This window comes from Danio aesculapii, chromosome 1, assembly GCF_903798145.1.
Source record: "Danio aesculapii chromosome 1, fDanAes4.1, whole genome shotgun sequence".
Classification (NCBI taxonomy): Eukaryota; Metazoa; Chordata; class Actinopteri; order Cypriniformes; family Danionidae; genus Danio; species Danio aesculapii.
This window is the reverse complement of record NC_079435.1, coordinates 7,760,339-7,781,655: the sequence shown is the minus strand read 5'-3', so window position 1 is coordinate 7,781,655 and position 21,317 is coordinate 7,760,339. Positions and strand designations below refer to the sequence as shown.

At 36.5% G+C, this 21,317-nt stretch overlaps 1 protein-coding gene across 4 annotated transcripts in view; it reads left to right on the top strand.

Annotated features, from left to right (window-relative positions):
- Nucleotides 1-21,317, top strand: part of inpp4b (inositol polyphosphate-4-phosphatase type II B) — a 333,119-nt gene that overhangs the window by 56,428 nt on the left and 255,374 nt on the right. The window contains exon 1 of one of the 4 annotated variants that reach the window (XM_056456465.1): nt 8,470-8,573. The exons of 2 other annotated variants lie outside the window; for them this stretch is intronic. The gene's annotated coding sequence lies outside the window, so the exon portion shown is untranslated. Of the gene's footprint in view, nt 1-8,469; nt 8,574-16,549; nt 16,763-21,317 lie in introns of those variants that run through there. One more of the 4 variants, XM_056456464.1, reaches the window with a different exon arrangement.

Below are 21,317 nucleotides of genomic sequence, written 5' to 3'. Positions count from 1 at the left end.
GAGCATTTTAAAGCCGCGATTCATCAGCGAATCGCTTGTATCTCAGCTTATAGACAAACAAACTGATCGATCTGACTTTGAAACACTCCAGTGTTCCTGTATCTGTGGTTAAACTCAGTAAAGGTGAACTGATGACTTTCATGGCCAATGACAGTTATTTCTGTTGAGCATGGGAACACAATGGCAAATCAGCGCTGTTTAAGAACGTGTTCAACAGCGCTTAAATGTTAGCAGGAATTGGACATTTAAAAAATTTCACTACTGATTGGTATCAAATTCCAGTATCGTAACTAGTCTACAGACATGTGTATATTCCATACAAAGTAAAGTATGATCTGTCAGTTCGTCTCTGAGCATCTTCCTGATTGTTTCTTCCCCAGTTCTGCCAGAGGTTATTTGAGCTGCTTTCATTCATTCAGCTGTATGACTGCATCTGTTTGACTGACTGAAATGACCTTGAGCTTGAAGTCTTTAAAGTCAAAGCGCATCACAGTTACTAGAAGAGCAGAGCGGTCAGAGGATGCTCAGATGATGCTCAGAGAGTGTGTTATTGAGAGAAATGTTGCTCTGTGCTGTTTTGATGATCAGGCCTGTAAATCTGTGCGTTGTGCTGGTTTTATCTGCATTTACCTGTGATCTTCAGAGAGACTGGAGGATGAGGAAAGCAGAAGGGCTCTTATCAAACACACCTGATGCTTTCAGATAAAAAAAACTCAAACTCTCACATCACACAGAATCAGAAACACAACGTAAACATCATATATCATGTAGTAAATGCTCTTACTGGTGATATAAGTGCTTTATAGTTGTGATTTATGAAATATAATGTGTGCAATAGATAGAATGCAATGTATTGTGGTGACAAACCACAACGTGAAAATTATAATAATCAAATGACAAATGAATAATAATTTAGTAAGGCAGCAATAGATACTGATAATGCTATTCTAAGACATAAAGCCAAGGCTTGACGATTACTTTTTTCAAAAGGAGCACATGCACTCCTAAGGTGAAAAATTTAGGAGCACATTAAAGAATTTTAGGAGCGCATTGAAAATATATCAAATAAGTATTCAATTCAATTCACCTTTATTTGTATAGCGCTTTTACAATGTAGATTGTGTCAAAGCAGCTTCACATAAAAGCTCATAGTAAATTGGAACAGTGTAGTTCAGTTTTTAGTGTTTAAGTTCAGTTCAGCTCAGTTCAGTGTGGTTTAATAATCACTACTGAGAGTCCAAATACTGAAGAGCAAATCCAACGATGCGCAGCTCTACAGATCCCGAACCATGCAAGCCAGTGGCGACAGCAGAGAGGGAAAAACTTCACCAATTGGCGAAAGTGAAGAATTAAACCTCGAGAGAAACTCAGAGAGAGGCTCAGTTGGGCACGACCATTTTAATTTCTCCGCTGGCCAAACGTCTTGTGCAGAGCTGTAGTCTCAGCGGCGGAGGCTGGAAGCTGGCCTCAGCGAAGACTTGTCTGTCTCTGGAGCTGTCACAGGAATCAGTCTCATGTTCTCCACTCCTCCATGACCACCACAGTAGCTGCTCAGGATACAGCCTGGTCCAGGATATGGAAACCTTGGGATCATCTCGTCGTTGGTCTTGGATCGAATCAGTGACTCTGCATAGTCTGAGGGCCTCGGGAAGAGTATCCCCAGGTGGAAATGGAGAATAAAGAGAGTAATTAGTGTAGCCGCTGTTCATAGTGTGTATAAACAGGGTGCAGAAACCTGTGTGGAAGCCCCCTAAGCGGTGCACTAAGTGTACGCTTTACTGAACAGATAGGTCTTTAATCTAGTTTTGAATTGGGAGAGTGTGTCTGAGCCTCAGACGTGATCAGGAAGGCTATTCCAGAGGAGCTATAAATGAGAAGGCTCGACCTCCTTTACTTGACTTTGCTATTCTAGGTACTACCAGAAGCCCTGAGTTTTGAGATCTTAAAGAGCGAATTGGATTGTAGCGAGACAGAAGATTGGTTAGATAAACAGGAGCTAGATTATTTAAAGCTTTGTAGGTAAGAAGCATTATTTAAAAATCAATACGAAACTTAACAGGTAGCCAGTGTAAGGAGGATAAAATTGGGGTGATGTGATCAAATTTTCTAGACCTGGTAAGAACTCTGTAAAAAATAGTGTTTTTGCTTAATAAATGTACACGAGGAGATCTTTAGAAGCTAAGCAGTTTCATTCATTTAAATACAATAAGTACACTAGATTTAATTTTACTCTAATAACAGCTTAAATAGTGTTTAATAATTATTTATAATTTAAGCTGTATGGAGTTTAGCTAGCGGTGCACAGCAGGACTGGGATCTAATTGCTCTAATGAAGGCCTCTTTAAACTGATCTGAATCAAGTCTTCAGTGGTCGACATGCTTTGGCAGCTTCTTGTTCAAGTTTGGATCAAGTTTCGAGCTAAAAAAAATTGTTTTTATACTGGACAGCAGAAATAGGGAGTTTTTATTAAGTTATTGTTAAGTTAATAAAAACGTGCACCATGGTTAGTGCAAACATTCACATGACCAGAGCAGTTTAATCTGTGTTTGTATCATAAGAGGATTGTGGCTGTATCAATGCTCCCAAACAAAACATTATTCATTTTATAATAATAAATATTGTACATATTATCTCTACCATAAAATCTACTTGCAGTAGCTAGATGGAAACACTTTTCATCACAGCATATAAAATAATGTGACTTTTAAGAATAATTTTATACATCAACATTAATTTATTTGCATATTATATTGCGCAGAGTCCACCATACTTCTCACATGGTAATAAATTGATACAATAGATACTGATAATGTTATTCTAAGACCTAAAGCTAGTGGTTAATTGTATTCATCTTATATTGTATCTAAAGTAAGGATAAATTGCTTGCCTTTGACTTCCATGTGTTATGGGAAATTATAAAAATTTGCATAATTAATAACAGCTCTTCTGAGGAAAATTAGAAAATTCACCGTTTCTTCACCTGTTAGTAAGCATTACATGTAAAAGGGTTCTCTGAACTCTCTAGTGGAGATTAGATGAGAGTTACAGAAGTAGAGTGAACACATTCATTTTTATGTAAACATGATGGCCGATTTGTAAACTCATCAGCCACTTTATTAGGTACACCTGTCCAACTGTTCGTTAACGCAAATTTCTAATCAGCCAATTACATGGCAGCAACTAGGCATGTAGGCATGCAGACATGATCAAGACGATCTGCTACAGTTCAAACCGAGCATCAGCATGAGGAAGAAAGGTGAGTTAAGTGACTTTTTTAAACAACCATCTCTAGGGTTTACAGAGAATGGTCCAAAAAAGAGAAAATATCCAGTGAGCAGCAGTTCTGTGGGCACACATGCTTTGTTGATGCCAGAGGTCAGAGAAGAATGGCCAGACTGGTTTAAGCTGCCGAAAGGCAACAGTAACACAAATAACCACTCGTTACTACTGAGGTCTGCAGAAGAGCATCTCTAAACACACAACACGTCCAACCTTGAGGCGGATGAGCTACAGCAGAAAAAGACCACACCGGGTGCCACTCCTGTCAGCTAAGAACAGGAAACTGAGGCTACAATTTACACAGGCTCACCAAAATTGGACAATAGAATATTGGAGAAACGTTGCCTGGTCTGATGAGTCACGATTTCTGCTGCGACATTCGGATGGTAGGGTCAGAATTGGGCGTCAACAACATGAAAGCATGAATCCATCTTGCCATGTATTCACTGTGCTCAAATGGCCTCCACAGTCACCAGTTCTCAATCCAATAGAGCACCTTTGAGATGTGGTGGAACGGGAGACTCGCATCATGGATGATGAGCCGACAAATCTGCAGCAACCGCATGATGCTATCATGTCAATATGAACCAAAATCTCTGAGGAATATTTCCAGGATCTTGTTGAATCTATGCCATGAAGGATTCTGAAGGCAAAAGGGGGTCCAACCCGGTACTAGTAAGGTGTATCTACACTCTCAGAAATAAAGGTATGCGAGCTGTCAGCTTTTCAAAAGGAACACATTTGTACTTATAGGATCCATATTGGTACCTCAAAAGTATATATTAGTTCCTAAAAATTTTAAGAGGAACACTTTTGTACTTTTTAGGTACTAATATGTACCCTTGAGGTTGATACGGACCTTTTATGTACAAATTTGTACCTTTTGAAAAGGTCTTTATTTCTGAGAGTGTAATAAAATGGCTGGTGAGTGTATATTGCGTCGCCAAAAAAAGTCATGTGCGTGTACTGCACGATTAGTCGATAGATTGATTATCGTGACAGGACTATACTGCATACATACACTGAAAATTATTATTAGTTTACTTAAATTTTTAAAAGGGAGCAAACCTGCTGCTTTTAATTAGTTGACTATACTTAAAAAAACTGAGTAAACCGGTTGCCTTAAAATTAATAAATAAATGCACTATGAGACCAATTATACAAATTTTGTAAAGTCAAATTAGCAGTTCTAATTTACAAAATGTTTATTTGCTTTTTTCTTTGGTGAAACCAATAGTTTGACCAGTGGATATTTCTGATCTGGAGCAGTGGTGGAGTATGATACTAAAGCTGTGGGTTTTCCTCTCTCACTTTCTCATTCCAGAGACCTGAGGTGACCGTGAGTTCAGTCAGATTAACTCTGAACGCCTTTGACACATTAATAACGATTCATTTTATTGAATTGTTTATAAAACGATGACTGCGCAGTAGTATTTTACATTTGATTATTCAATTACTATATTTTTGAATTAGGGATGTCCAGATCTGATCACGTGATTGGAAATCGGGCCCAATCACGCGGTTTCAGGCTCGATCGGAATCAGACGTTACATCCCGATCAGGACTCGAATATAAATGTGTACATGTATATATTCTCACAATTTTTTAACACATCTATAGTTACATGGTGGAACAGAGTTAGACCTCTTTCTTGACCTTTATTTTTGCTGTTGCACTAAAGTCCAAAAGTGAAGAATTGATAGAAGAATTGAAGTTATTTATTACACTGTATTTTATAACTTTATTTCTCGTGCTGTGAATTAGGTTATGTTGCAGTGAAACCAATAGTTTGACCAGTGGATATTTCTGATCTGGAGCAGTGGTGGAGTCTGATACTAAAGCTGTGGGTTTTCCCCTCTCTCTTTCTCTCTCCAGAGACCTGAGGTGACCGTGAGTTCAGTCAGATTAACTCTCTGAACGCCTCAGTGTGAGATTACACTTCCTGCACTGACATTCACATGTTTACATCTGATTGCTGGACATACTGCTGTCTATTAAAGACATTAAACTGGCTAATAGAAACAGTTTTCTGCCTCTCGTAGCACTCGGCCGTCTCTTTCTTCTCGCATAACAGAGTCGTTTCCACTCGGATCAATATTTCACATCCATTTATTTATTCATTTGGTGAGATGAAGCAGGGTAATGTACAGTCAGGCCGATGTTTTGCTGAAAACAGGAGACTGATGGAGGTTGAGTGTGTTGGGTGATGAAGATGAGGGCTCTGAATTAAAAATGCATTTAAACTCAAGTCACTTCCAATTAAAACTGCATTGAGGAAGAGGGATGTGGAGTTGTAATACTGTAACTGAAAATGAATAAAATACGTCGTTTAGCTCATAAACATGCTGTCATCACACAACATACGGGACATTTTCAGAAAGAATAGATGGTACTGATAATCATTTAATAATTTAAGCTGTGTTATATTTTAGTGAGGGCAGCGCAGTGGGTAGCGATGTCGCCTCACAGCAAGAAGGTCGCTGGTTTAAGCGTTGGCTGAATCAGTTGGCATTTCTGTGTGGAGTTTGCATGTTCTCCCCATGTTGGCGTGAGTTTCCTCCAGGTGCTCCGGTTTCCCCCACAATTGAAACACATGCACTATAGATTAATTGGTTAAACTAAATTGGCTGTAGTGTATGAGTGTGTGTGAATCAGTGTGCATGGGTCTTTCCCAGAGCTGGGTTGCAGCTGGATTTAAGGGCATCCGCTGCGTAAAACGTATGCTGGAATAGTTGGCAGTTCATTCCGCTGTGGCGACCTCTGAAATAGAGACTAATTCAATTCACCGTTATTTGTATAGCGCTTTTACAATGTAGATTGTGTCAAAGCAGCTTCACATAAAAGGTCATAGTAAATTGGAACAGTGTAGTTCAAAGACTAAGCCAAAGGAAAATGAATGAATGAATAAATATAAATAGATCAAAACATAAGGACATGCAGATAAAAATTAATAATAATGATTTCATGAAAAATCGAACTAAAATACAGTTCTTTATAGAGTAGAATAAAGGGTAATAATATATAGAAACGAACTCATTTCCACGTAAAACATTAGACCCGTTTACAATTTTAATATTAAAAAGCATATAATAATTATATAAAATATAAAAAGATCAAAGTATAAATACAAGTTGATCAAAATGAATAATAAAAACTTTAATGAAAATTCTGAACTAAAATACAGTACTGTAGAGTAGAAAAAACTAAATCTTTTCTGAGTATTATTTTAGACCCATTTATAATATTGACATTAAACATATAGATTAATCATATTTGAATGACACTCTGATAAAACTATAAATAAATTATATAAATGTATTTTCATCTCACAATGATAATCATATTTTGTCCATTGTATATATGTATGTATGTATATTAGGTCTGCACAATGTATTATTTTAGCATCGATATTGCAATGTGATCATCCGCAGTAATCACATCACGAGTATACGCAATGTTGAGTCTGCATTATAATTGATCATTTTGCAAGTGGGTTTTAAAAGCATTCAGGTCTGAGAAGTTGTATCGTTTGTAACTTTGACAAATTAATAACGATTCATTTTATTGAATTGTTTATAAAACGAAGACTGCGCAGTAGTATTTTACATTTGATTATTCAATTACTGTATATTTGAATTAGGGATGTCCAGATCTGATCACGTAATTGGAAATCGGGACCAATCACGCAGTTTCAGGCTTGATCATAATCAGACGTTACATCCCGATCAGGACTCGAATATAAATGTGTACATGTATATATTCTCATAGTTTTTTAACACATCTATAGTTACGTGGTGGAACAGAGTTAGACCTCTTTCTTGACCTTTATTTTTGCTGTTGCACTAAAGTCTAAAAGTGAAGAATTTATGTTGTTTATTACATGATTGTTCAAGCTATACCTCACTGAAGTGCTCTTTTAGTTAACAGAGTTGTTGAATGTTAAAATAAGGTGAATAAAATAAATATAAGGAACATCCTGGATCTTTTTTTTCACTCTTCTTTATTTTCTTTTTTATGTATTTTAAAAGTATTGAATCAGATTTCGGTATCGGTAGATACTCAAAGTCAAATGACTTGGACTTGGACTCGAGGGCAAAAAGACCTGATCGGGACAACCCTAACTTAAATACAGTTTGACTCCTCTGGAAAACAATAAAAGTATGTTTTTTTAAATTGTATGTTTGCAAATAGTTTTTTTTATTCTATGCATTCCTATACAGAATCACCCAAACCAATCTAAAACAAATCTAAAAGTCTTTCCAAAAACAGTTATTAAACTCATCTAGTGAAATTATATTTATAGCACATATATATTGCAGAATAAAAAATACTGCAATGTTAGTTGTTAATTTTAATGTTTTTTCAAAATCGTACACCCTAATATATATATATATATATATATATATATATATATATATATATATATATATATATATATATATATATATATATTTCCCCATTTTCTGTATAACGAAGAGAAGATTTAGCCAACACATTTCTAAACATAATAGTTTTAATAACTCATTTCTAATAACTGATTTATTTTATCTTTGCCAAGATGACAGTAAATAATATTTGACTAGATATTTTTCAAGATACTTCTATACAGCTTAAAGTGACATTTAAAGGCTTAATTAGGTTAATTAGGTTAACCAGACCAGTTATTGTATCACAATGGTTTGTTCTGTAGACTTTAAAAAAAAATATATATAGCTTAAAGGGGCTAATAATATTGACCTTAAAATGTTTTTTTTTTAATTAAAAACTCCAAAATTCAAATCCAAAATAAAACAAATAAGACTTTCTGCAGAAGAAAAAATATTATCAGACATACTGTGAAAACTTCCTTGCTCTGTTAAACATCATTTAAGAAATATTTTAAAAAGAAAAAACATTTAAAGGGGGGCTAATAATTCAACTTTATGTGTGTATATGTGTGTATATGTGTGTGTGTGGATTGCTTTGACACTGCAGCACTTCATCTAGCCTGGTGAAATGTGTGTTTTTGTCTTGCGTAACACTGTTCAAATTCTATTGAATTGTCATTCGGTCAATTTGGAGCTGGTTGTTAAAGCCTGCCTGTTGTTGGCTGTTTTGTAATTGGCTTGTGTGGGTCATGTGAAGATCTGAGGCGAGCAGAGGCTTGTTGAGGAATGACTCCACACTGCTGTCTTTCCTAGAAGGAGAACTGTGTGCCGTGTTAGTATCTGAAGTAACTCTGATCAAGGACACATCTGCTGTGTAACGCTTTCATTCATCGGCTGTTTGTGGATGTTAACAAGCATTCAAGCTGGTAGGTCACTGGCTGCAGTTTTTCTGATGAATCATTTCATTGCATTGTGTATTTCTATGGTAAACATGATTCGTGTTTAGTAGACAGAGTTGTTATTCTGCTTCTGTGTTGATTTGAGTGAAGTGTACACTGTAAAAAGTCATATGGTCAGCTAGTCATGACAACAGAGGTTTTTAGTTCATTGTAACTTGTTAAACTAAGTTAATGATGTTCTTCTGAACTTAGTTTTATAAGTTACGTCAGCTGTTTTAAGTCAGTTTAATTTAACATGTTCAACTGAATCATAATGTTCTCATAATTTGATTCAGCTTAAAAAATTAAGGCAACAGTGTAGGGTTAAATGTAATGTTTTGTTAACAGGATAGTCTCACTATTTACTCACAATTCAGTGGGTTCAAATATTTAAGAGTTTGTTTCTTCTGTTGAACACAAAAATAATGTAAGAAAAAATGTAAGTCAATGGCTGTCATTTTGCCCAGCATTCTTCAAAATATCTTCTTTGGTGTTCAAGGGATGAAAGAAACTGAAACAAGTTTGGATCAAGTGTAGGATGGGGAAATGATGACTATTACTAGTAAATACAAATAAAGTAAGTCTTTAAGAGAAAGTATGCATGCTCACATGAGCCCATTACTGCTTAATTGTCAGGAAAATCAAGTCACTATAAAGAATAGGGTATTTTCTTCATGCATTATGTGACTGTGTTTGATTTTTTTGAGCTCAAGAGAAATTTTATCAGTGTAGTTTGACTTTTTTTTCTTTTTTCGTGTGATACTTTCAGTTTGATGGTGGTTTAAGGGAAAATGGCTATGTGAGATATTGACCAAATCAGATTTTGTGCATGATTTTAGAATCAGAATCAGAATCAGAAAGAGCGTTATTGCCAGGTATGTTCACACATCCGAGGAATTTGTTTTGGTGACAGAGCTTCTACAGTGCAACAGAATTACAGAGACAGGACAAAAAACAGATAATAAATATATTTTAAAAAAATAAATTTGGAAGTAGTGAGTGCAAATATACAGATTGACAAGTGTATGTACGTGTTTATTACTATATACAGCGTTATATGTGCAGCAGTTATGTGCAAATTGGCATGTAAAGTGTGTTGCTAAATAAGTGTATATGTGTATAAAAGTGTATAGCAAGTAGTGATGTTGGTTCCACAATTATTATCATCAAGTGTTCATGAGATGGATTGCCTGAGGGAAGAAACTGTTTCTGTGTCGGGCTGTTCTGGGATATATATATATATATATATATATATATATATATATATATATATATATATATATATATATTTTATGCTGGTTTAGGCCTGTCATGAATAAGCAAGGGATGATAACCGGTATCAAGTTTTACTATGGTTTGGAATAGTCAAAGTTTAAAAAAATGTTCTGATATACCGGTCCTAAGGTATACTGTATGTAAGAGGTTTTTATGGGTTGTAAAGAAGTCTGTGTTTTTGAAACTAATGAAGACAGCAGAAGTCAAACATTTCTTTGAATTATTTAGCCTGACACGTTTACTGTTCCAAAATAAAATGAAACCGTGGTATCATCCGAGGTTATCACACCGTTAGAAACTTGTACCAGCCCATGCCTAGTCATGAATGAATATACTGTATATATCCGGAGTGCTTATAAAAATAAAGTGAAGTGAGTATTGTCAAGTACAGTTACCCCTACTTGAAATTTGTCCTCTGCTTTTGACCAATCCATGTGCGCTCAAACATACACATACACACACACACGGTGCAGTGGGCATCAATTTATTGGGCATCTCAGCTGGGTATTGAAAAAACAGAGAGAGTATAATTTATTCCCTTGACCAGTCTTCAATTCCTGCGGGGAATCGAACCTGCAACCTTTCGATTTCAAGTCCAGCTCCCTAACCATTAGGCCAACTGTCTCATATATATATTTTTTTTCATTGGGGAAAAAAGTGGATGAGCTCTTACACCTCCATTGTCAAAATGGGGAATGCGGAACCTCCAGATTAGAAAAGCTGGTGCCATGCAATGGTGGTTTGTTGCTCCATAAACAAAACCCCCTAAAAAAACAATGTGCAAAGCAGCAGAGCACACCATCGACTAGCATTGACACACTTTGGTCAAAGTTTAAAATAGCTTGATAATCTACTCATGTACAGGTGTCCTTCTCTACGCATGAAGCACACATGATCACCAAAAAAAGCTAAATGTGCTCAAATAGCCACGCCAACAGAACATTTCTATGTAGTATACTTGTTACTGCTGCTTGCAGTAGTGCTACTGTGCTGTCTTTGTAATGCTGGTAAAATTACGACTTGACGCGTTGGCTTTTAATATAATTTTACTCTTCAATACAATTGGCTTGTATATTTTACAATCAGTAGAGTCTAAGTTATTGAGTTAAATTTAAAAAGTCGTACAAAAGTACTTATTACATTTATTATTAAATACTTTTTGGTTTCAGTTTTAATCAAGCGCATGCATAAAACCTGCATCCAAAAACTTCAAAAATGTGAATTATAGGCTCATTCTGATGGTATCATTCAGGAAGCAGTCTATGTATGTGATGTATGTTCTATGTACGTGATGACTGCAGCTGAGGGCAAGAACCCAAGACAAATTTCCCTAACTAGGATAATAAAGTTTTACCTTACCTTACCTTATTAGTATTACAGTTACAACTGATAATGTCATCTAGCACAACAACACAACAAATATCAAGCACACAATAAAGCATTTCAAAAGTTGACCAGATTAACCTTAAACAAACACACCTGAGATACTGAGATAGAGGCCTATGACGTGTGCGAGCTGTTGATTATATTGACAGTCTCAGAGGTCAGCGCTGTTTGAGTGATGATTTATTTGATTTATAATATGATATGAATTTGTCATCATTATGCAGCTCCAGTAGTGTAAGAGGTTATGCAACAGTCTCACGTTGTCAGACTTTTGATCATCAGACTGCTCAGAATAAGCGGCTTATATCGGTTAAGACCAACCCACACAGACCGAAGAGAGTTTGATTGACATCTGAAGTGGCCAATCATAGTTAGCTTTCCTTTTGATCATACATTCATTGATTTAGTGGATGTCAAGTAGAACAGTTTAAAATGCCTAATTTAACAGCTGAATTTAATAATAAATAAATAAAATTAGATAAAAAATATTAGTTAATATTATAATTATTTATTTTATTAACTTTTTATAGTCACAATTTTCATTTTTTTTTTGTAAATTTCCTTATTTTTTATGCATCAATGAGTTAATGTTTTATTATTAATCTGATATTTCTTTTTTCATTTCATTAAATGATTATATTTTAAATATATTAAAATTTTCCATTCATTCATTCATTCATTCATTCATCCATTCATTCATTTTCCTTCAGCTTAGCCTCCTATTTATAAGAGGCTGCCACAGCAGAATGAACTGACAACTATTAGAGCACATGTTTTACAAAGTGAATGCCCTTCCAGCTGCAATCCAGTTCTGGGAAACACCCATACACACTCATACACTACGTACAGTTAAATTCACCTATAGCGCTTGTGTTTGGACTGTGGTGGAAACCGGAGCACCTGGAGGAAACCCACACCAACATGGAGAGGACTTGCAAACTCCACACAGAAATGCCAACTGGCCCAGCCAGGACTTGAACCAGCGACCTTTTTGCTGTAAGGCGAGAGTGCTAACCACTGAGCCACCATGCTGCCCATTGCCATTTTAAATTTAGTGAATTTGCAGCTGTTTCAGATGAAATGCTGTCAATGCAACAGGTTTGCGGACTGTAAACCGAGGTAATGCTGGTGTGAAACCTCAGTGTGAACAACTATATTGAAAGACCAGCTCAGTCTGCAGTCAATTTTGGGTTTAAACTTTTTGCAGGTTACACCAAAGACCAGTGCAGTGTTATGTAGCTTTATTCGTAATTGCTGACTGTTGTTCGGTTATTAATATTCACCTTCTTTTCAGGCCATTAGTCATCAAATTATCTGTAAACACTGCAGCTGTCATGTAGAAGGTGAGAAGAAGGTGCAGCTTTCATTTCAACAGAGCTGAAAAACCCTCACATCAAGGTCAGCATGATGCAGACGGGAACAAATGTGGTGATATCTGAGTGCTTTTGTAGTTTACTCTGTAATTAGTCCATCCACTTTCACTACTTTGCCCTGTTTAGTGATTTAGAAATACAAGTCGGCCAATCACAGCACTAAAATCTAAGAAATAAAGGTATGAAAAGCTGCTACTGTGCCTTTAGGGTCCCACAAGGTACACTTTGGTACTTTATGAACACTAATATGTACATTTAAGATACAAATGTACTTTTAAGGTACCAATGTGGACCTTTTAGGTAAAATAATGACATCTTTTTTTCTGAGAGTGTGTGGAGGATCTGTATATGTTATTAATCTGTTGATATTATTATATCCTCCTTTGCAGGGGTGTTTCTATCCGTGTGGAAAAAGTGGATCCGATTTGTCACATACATTTTCTTATTGGGGTAAAAATCTCTTGATAACAGCATAAGTGTGAGTGTGAAGTTAACATGTATAATTACATCACTGCAGTGCTTCCCACAGGTTTGAACACCTGGATTAAAACACACCACAGGATTAAAACACACCATTTACCCACATCACATAAATAGTTAACTATGTGCAACATATGAAATATAATTTAATTTTTAACAATGATTTTATTTATTATGACACTGTTAGTAAAAAAAGACTGTTGAAATAAAAAGAAATCCACTATTTCTCTTGTATACACTGTAAAACCCAACAGTCAACTTTATCAAATGAAATGAGTGGAGTTAACTCAAAATGTACTGTTAAGTTAATTCTACTCATATGAAAAGAGTTTTGAACTTAGTCTTGAAGGTAATGAGTTAATTAAATACCTCATTACTTCAACTTAAATGGAGTAAGTTCACAGTACTCATATAGATTATTTTTTTAACTCAAATGGTTTGTAGCAATCGGTTTCCTCAAATGATTTGAGTTGCCTTAACTTATTGGGTTTTACAGTACTCAGTTGGTTTGAGTTCTCTTCATTTATTAGGTATTACTGTGCTCAAATTGCTTTATTTACTCAAATGGATTAAGTTCACAGTACTCATTAGGATTAGTTTGTGAACTTAAATAGTTTGTTGCAATCGGTTTCCTCAAATGTTTTGAGTTACATTAACTTATTGAGTTTTACAGTGTACTATTCAGGAGCCATGTGCACCCACTGACAGGTCAAATCTGCTTCTCTCTCTTTCAAGTTCAAAGCAAACTTGAATGTCAAAGCATTTTAGATATGTTTAAAAAGAGCCGATGTAATATATTAACATCATCAAATTAATTAAATAATCAATCATTCATTCATTCATTTTCTATTCGGCTTAGTCCCTTTATTAATCTGGGGTCGCCACAGCGAAATAAACCGCCAATTTATCCAGCATATGTTTTACGCAGCGGATGCCCTTCCAGCTGCAACCCATCACTGGGAAACACCCACACAACTCATTCACACATACACACACACACACGGACAATTTTAGCTTACCCAATTCACCTGTACCACATGTTTTTGGACTTGTGGGGGAAACCGGAGCACCCAGAGGAAACCCACATGAACACAGGGAGAACATGCAAACTCTACACAGAAACGCCAACTGACCCAGCCGAGGCTTGAACCAGTGACCTTCTTGCTGTGAGGCGATTGTGCTACCCACTGTGCCACCATGCTGCCCCATAAAATAATCAGCAAAACAGAAATAAATGACAGAAAAAGGAATAAAAACAGACAATATCTCTAAAAATGATCATAAATGCAAGATTAAAATGTGTAGATTATATAAAAAAGGCAAATTCGTGAATTAACCATTACTAATGGTGTAAAAAAAAAACACCTGTATTTTGCAGCCAGTTTGGACCAGTTATTTCGTTCTCTTCGAGTTTATATTAAAGTTCTTCTGAGTTGTTTAGATTTAAAAATCAATTATTTAATGTTGCTCTCACTCTCGCGATGCATTGCATGCGCAGTCAGCTGCGAAGCCAAGCGAAAGTAGGTTTCATTAAAAAGGTAATGCAAAAACACAAATAAGCTTTAGAAAGTGAAAGAAAAAGTTGATTCCCGGACATTTTGGGAGCTTTAGAAACCCCAGCCGGACACATTTTTAAGTCACAAAAAGGTGCATCTCTGTGGGTCTGCAGAGCACGTGAGACTGTCTGTGGAAGTGTTGACAGGTCTCGTGCACAGAATGAAACGGGTAAAGGAAAGAACATTTTCCACTACCTAATTGATCGCAGATGTTTGGTTATTGGGCGAATATACAAAAACGTGTAAAAGGATGATAATAATAATAGTAAAAAGAAAAAAAAGTGTTAATAAATATACTTGGACGACCGTAAATATACCGAATTTAGTGCAAATTTAAAAGTGAAAGTAAAAAGTACAAAAAGAAAACAAATTATGAGCAATTTCATCACATTATTTATAGCAGTTGCCTTATGCATCAACTAATACAGAATGTATCTCCTAAAATCTTTTTACGTGACCATATTTTAAGCAAACTTTAAAAAACTACAAATTTCAGGACATTTTACTTCCAGTTTAAAGTAAAAATCAACATTTGAAGTTAATTTGTTAAATTGAAAATACAAATGAACTTTTAGAATTCTGATATATGGCGATATATGCAAATCACATTGACATATGACATGCAATTACATGATTTGATTTCACGTATATAGAAAAGTATGTACATACAATTGAAGTCAGAATTATTAGCCCCCCTGAGTTATTAGCCCCCCTGTTTCCCCCCCCCCCCCCCCAGTTTCTGTTTAACAGAGAGAAACATTTTCAACACATTTCTAAACATAATAGTTTTAATAACTCATCTCTAATAACTGATTTATTTTATCTTTGCCATGATGACAGTAAATAATATTTGACTAGATATTCTTCAAGACACTTCTATACAGCTTAAAGTGACATTTAAAGGCTTAACTAGGTTAACTAGGCAGGTTAGGGTAATTAGGCAAGTTATTGTATAATGATGGTTTGTTCTGTAAACATCTTAACAAAATATAGGCTAAAGGGGTTAATCATTTTGTTTATTTTTATTCTAGCCAAAATAAAACAAATAAGACTTTCTCCAGAAGAATAAATATTATCAGACATACTGTGTAAATTTCCTTGCTCTGTTAAACATCATTTGGGAAATATTTAAAAAAGAAAATTCAAAGGGAGGCTAATAATTCTGACTTCAACTGTATGTGTGTGCGTGTGTGTGTGTATGTGTGTGTGTGTGTGTGTGTGTGTGTGTGTGTGTGTGTATTTACAGACTTCAGATTTCTATATTGCTAGGCATTTCAGATTAAGTTTAGCACATTGTAAAAACATTTGATTGTAGAAATATGTATACCATTACACCTCTAACGAAAAGTGACATCTACAGAAGCACTCTTCAGTGCTGTTATTAACTACCTTCACTATAAATAAAGCATGGCCTGTGTTGTATTTATTTTAAGTCTTGTAATGTTATATTTTGCTAAATTTGAATGTCATTATGTTATCACACTACCCATACTCCTGATAAGCCACTGCCTCTTTATCCTCAAAAAAATGCTGCTCTGATGCATGTGCGTGCTTATGGATTAGCTTTAAGCCCGTAAAACCGTAATTCCTCGGACTGCAGAACAAACCAGACTACATGCACCGTTCACACACAATCAGCATGTGTTTGTGCATGTTAATTCAAGTAGCTGTTGAGTCACTGACCCCTGTCACTGTTTAACCCGTCTGCGTGTCTCTTTTTCTGTCTCTCTCTCTCTCTCTCTCTCTCTCTCTCTCTTTCTGTTCCTTCCTTAATCTCTCAGTATTACACGCCTCCCCAGTCTTACTCCCTCCCCTCTTTCTCTCTCTCTCTCTCTCTCTCTCTCTCTGGCGTCAGCTCAGATCTGCAGTGGTTTATTCAGTCGGGCTGAGTCTTTGCTCTGCGTGCTTCTCATAGACACGCATGCGCGCGCGTGTGTGTGTGTGTGTATGTGTGTTCGCTGTTATGCATAGACGGGAAGGAGGCTGCAAACAGACTGGTCTGCAGATTATTGTTGGGACATGCGTTTTCACACAGCAGCCCATTAAAGCGGTTCTACCCCGCGACTGGACTCTTCCCCTGTGGACCTGCGAGTGCTTCTCTTAACAAGTGAGTCTGCCGCTTTCCTGATGTCAACACACAGTCTGCTTTGGACATGCATGTGCTTTTTCTTAAGCACATGCATGTCAGCCAGTTGATGGCCGGACTGACATTGGTTTTGGATTTGAAGTGTGTGAGGTTTGGAGGGCGAGATGTGTCGTTGTTGTAGTCCGAGGATTGATGTATAAATGAAGTGCATGATGAGGTTTTTTTGCAGACATGCGGAAAGTTTCTTTGAGGGGTTTGGGTTATATTTAGTTTTGGATATTAACTGTAGAAGTGTGTGGCTCGTCTGCATTTAGACTGCGAGGTGGGTAGGTAAGCGAGTGTGTGAATGTGCTTGTGTTGCATGCACACTTCCTCTGGTGATGAGGGGAAGGCGGTCAGAAGTTTGTTTTTTAAGTCTCTGAGAAAAGAGAGAGTGAGAGTGTGTGACAGCAGCAGTGATCATAACTCATTACGACTGTCAGGAAACGTCACTTATGAGGAAACTCTTATCTGTGTTTCTTTTCGCAGCACAGCGTTACAATTCCGGTGAGGGTTTTGTTCGATGCTTGTTATTAAACTGCTGGGTTTAATTCTGTTTGAACTGTTCAGTGTTCTCCATTTAGACTTTAGATTCTGTCAGCGATGCTGGAGATGGATTTGATGAGAACGGTTAACAACCACATTGATCAATGGCAGTATATTTACTTCATTAAAGTGTATAGAGCAATACTGTCAATAGATTAAAACATATGAACATATATACATTTTCTATAGGCAAATTTGTTTATTCCCCGTTTGGCACTAACTATGAGATTATTATTATGGTGGCTCAGTGGTTAGCACTGTCACCTCACAGCAAGAAAGTCGCTGGTTCGAGTCCCAGCTGGGTCAGTTGGCATTTCTGTGTGGAGTTTGCATGTTCTCCCTGCGTTCGTGTGGGTTTCCTCCTGGTGCTCCGGTTTCCCCCACAGTCCAAAGACATGCGCTATAGCTGAATTGAATAAGCTAAATTTCTCATTATGTATGTGTGTGTGTGAATGTGAGAGTGTTTCCCAGTACAGGGTTGCAGCTGGAAGGGCATCCACTGCGTAAAACATACGCTGGATAAGTTGGCGGTTCATTCCGCTGTGGTGACCCCTGATAAATAAAGAGACTAAGCTAAAGGAAAATGATTGAATGAATGAATAATTATGTCATATTAACTATTTGTGGAGGTGACACGGTGTCGCAGTGGGTAGCACATTCCCCTCACTGCAAGAAGGTCGTTGGTTTGAGCCTCGGCTGGGTCAGTTGGATTTCTGTGTGGAGTTTGCATGTTCTCCCCATGTATGAGTGTGTGTGTTTCTCAGTGACAAGATGTGGCTGGAAGGGCATCCGCTGCGTAAAAGCATATGCTGGAGAAGTTGGCGGTTCATTCCGCTGTGGCGACCCCAGATTAGTAAAGGAACTAAGCCAAAAAGAAAAAGAATGAATGAATGAACTATTTGTGGATTAAGTGGCCTGAGCAAGACATTAGCCCAAAATCAACTACTGTAACTTGATCATTTAATGTAAGTTAATGCGTAAGAGATTAATGTGAATCAGTGGCTGCCCATGTTTTCAGCAACAGAAGTATTTTACCCATTCATTCGTTATCATCAAATCAGTATAAAAAAGTCTTCATTAAAGTGTTTTAATTATACATCACAAACTTTGGTTTGAAGCAAAAGAAAAATCAGACAAAAAAGACAAGGAGAAAAGTTTAGTTAACAGCTTTATTGATTATTGAGCTTTAAAGAACTACAGTCCCATGAAGCTTGTGCAAATGACACAATCAATAGAGAAATACAAAACTTTAATTTAAAGTTGCTTGTGTCATTTACTCAATCTTTCAGCAGTTCTTTGGAATGATTAAGGCTCTATGTAGCACTTACATTATAGCACCTAATGTATGTGCTATTTAGGGCTTTAACCATTGGAAATAACAGTTGAATCGTTTTTCAGTACATTTTATTAGTAAATTTATATAGAAGTTGAAATGTTTCTATGATTATGTCAATAGATCTGCTTTTAGCATTCATTCATTTTCCTTCAGCTTGGTCCCTTTATTCATCAGGGGGTCACCACAGTGGAATGAACCGCCAACTTATCCAGCGTATGTTTTACGTAGCGGATGCTCTTCCAGCTACAACCCCATACTGGGAAACACCCATACATATTCTCTCACACACACACACGTGCGCTACTGCCAATTTAGTTTATTCAATTCACTTATAGCACATGTGTTTGGACTGTTGGGGAAACCGGAGCACCCGGAGAAAACCCACGCCAACACGGGGAGAACATGCAAACTCCACATAGAAATGCCAACTGACCCAGCCGGGACTCAAACCAGCGACCTTCTTGCTGTGAGGTGACAGTGCTAACCACTGAGCCACCATGTCGCCACTTTTAGCTTTATTTTAGTTAAAAATATAATAAATAAAATATTAATATTAAAATAAATATGTGGGTAATGGCATTTTGCACATTTTACACTATCAAGTAGGGCTGAATGATAAATCAGCATCAGCAAATTTTCTTGCACATCAGAAAAAACAGATGTGATCGGCAGTAAATCTCATCCAGAAGGACAGAGGGCGCTCTCTCTCTCTCACACGAGTTGCAAATATGCCCCAAAGAAACCCAGAAAATATCAGTCAAAACTTTATAGTGTAGAATAAACAGATGATTAAACGGCTTTCATTTGATTCAACTGGATCAATAAACTCCTGACCATGACAACATAGTTTATCTGAGTTCTTATTATTATAATTTTCTTGAAAATAAGATGTAATGATGTAACACCTTTGTCGCTGCTTTTAGAATGCTATTATGAAACATGTAACGTGCTTCATTCTGTGTAGGAAGACACATTATTTTGCAGAAGGTTCGAATTCAAACACTCGACTGAAGCTATGACGTGAGTTTCGATTAAAACATCATTATATTGTATATTAGCAAGTGCGTTCAGGTTTACCATTAGCAACATCTAACATTTAATTATCTTGGCAGTGAACTATGGCACCACTATGACTATGGTTTAGTAAACACTGCTCCAGCTGAACACACATGCTAGAGATTCTTACGCTGTAAAACCTAACAGTGAAAATCGCTGTGAAATAAGTTATTTTAACTTATGATTTTAAAAATTGTTGCTTTGACTTAATAAAAAAGAGATATGGTGAATTTAAATTGATTATATTACGTAGGACTCAAACTAATTTAATTAATTTTATATTTTTGTGTCAACTTAGCTCTACCGCTAGAAGCGATATCGAATTATTCAACCCAGGCTCATTCTGAAAACGTACTGCTATATACATTTCTGGAGAGCACCAAATACTTCCCCAGATGTACGTTTTTGTTTTTGCGAATCCACCAGAGGCTGCTGTCTACGTTTTTTTCAGATCTCAAATTTCTCCCACAAGTGCCATTAAGGCCTGCTGCTCTCGTGGAAATCCACCAGAGGCCGCTGTTGACAGACTGACTGACTACACCCTCCTCCTTCCCTAGAGCCAACCAATAGTTTTTTAAAAAGCACTGATTGACCCGCCCACCCACTTTCCTAAACCCAACCGACAATGATTTCAAAAGTAATACAGTAAAGGAAAAACCCTCGCCTGATTTTTACCATGTTTTTAGATTTTACCATATTCTAACCCTGTTATTTACTTATTTATTTTATTTTTTGGCTTCTGTTTTCGTCTTACCCACTTTCTTGAACCGTTCTTTGCCGGACTCGAAACCCATCGTCACGGTCAACTTCTTTCTGATTCTCAAGTTTGCTGACGTACATGGCGAGCTTCTGGACTAACTGGTAACTGGCTGATAAGCGCGAAAAAGAACAGCGTCAAACCACCCCGTAGCATTCAATTTAAAGACAAAATGCAGCCATACATACTTCAGGCTACATAATTCACGATCTCCAGAAATGTATATAGGGCTACGTTTTCAAAATGAGCCTATATGTTGAAACCATTTGAGTATCTATATGGTTGTTTGGACTTAATTTGTTCTATTTTTACTCATACTGAGTAGTTCATTAATAACTGAACTGTATTGTTTAAGTTACTAATACAACAAATGTTTGACAATATCAACATAAATAATATACGTGTATGTGACTCAATATTACAACGTTTACAGTACTCAAACCATTTCTGTCGAAACTTAAATGGTTTACCGCAATTGGTTTCCTCAAACAAACAACTTATCAGATGTAGTTTACAGTGTAGCTGATTACAGAGCTGGCCTTATAGACAAATGCACACCATTTAGTCCCACTATTGAGTCCTAATAGTTGTAATTCAATTAAGTTGAATTAATGTAAACATATTTAGCAACATTGGCGCTCATAACAGGTCTGTCTCCACAGGTTTATTCATCAGTTACAATAAAAAATCTAATCCTTATTGGTAAAAAATTAGTGTATTTTTTTTACTGTTGCGCTCTATTAGACCAACATTCAGTGTTTAAAGTGTATCCAGCAGCGATGATGTCACTGTGACATCTGCATGCTCACTGATCAGCTTTTCTTATGTTGCAAATGTGTTTT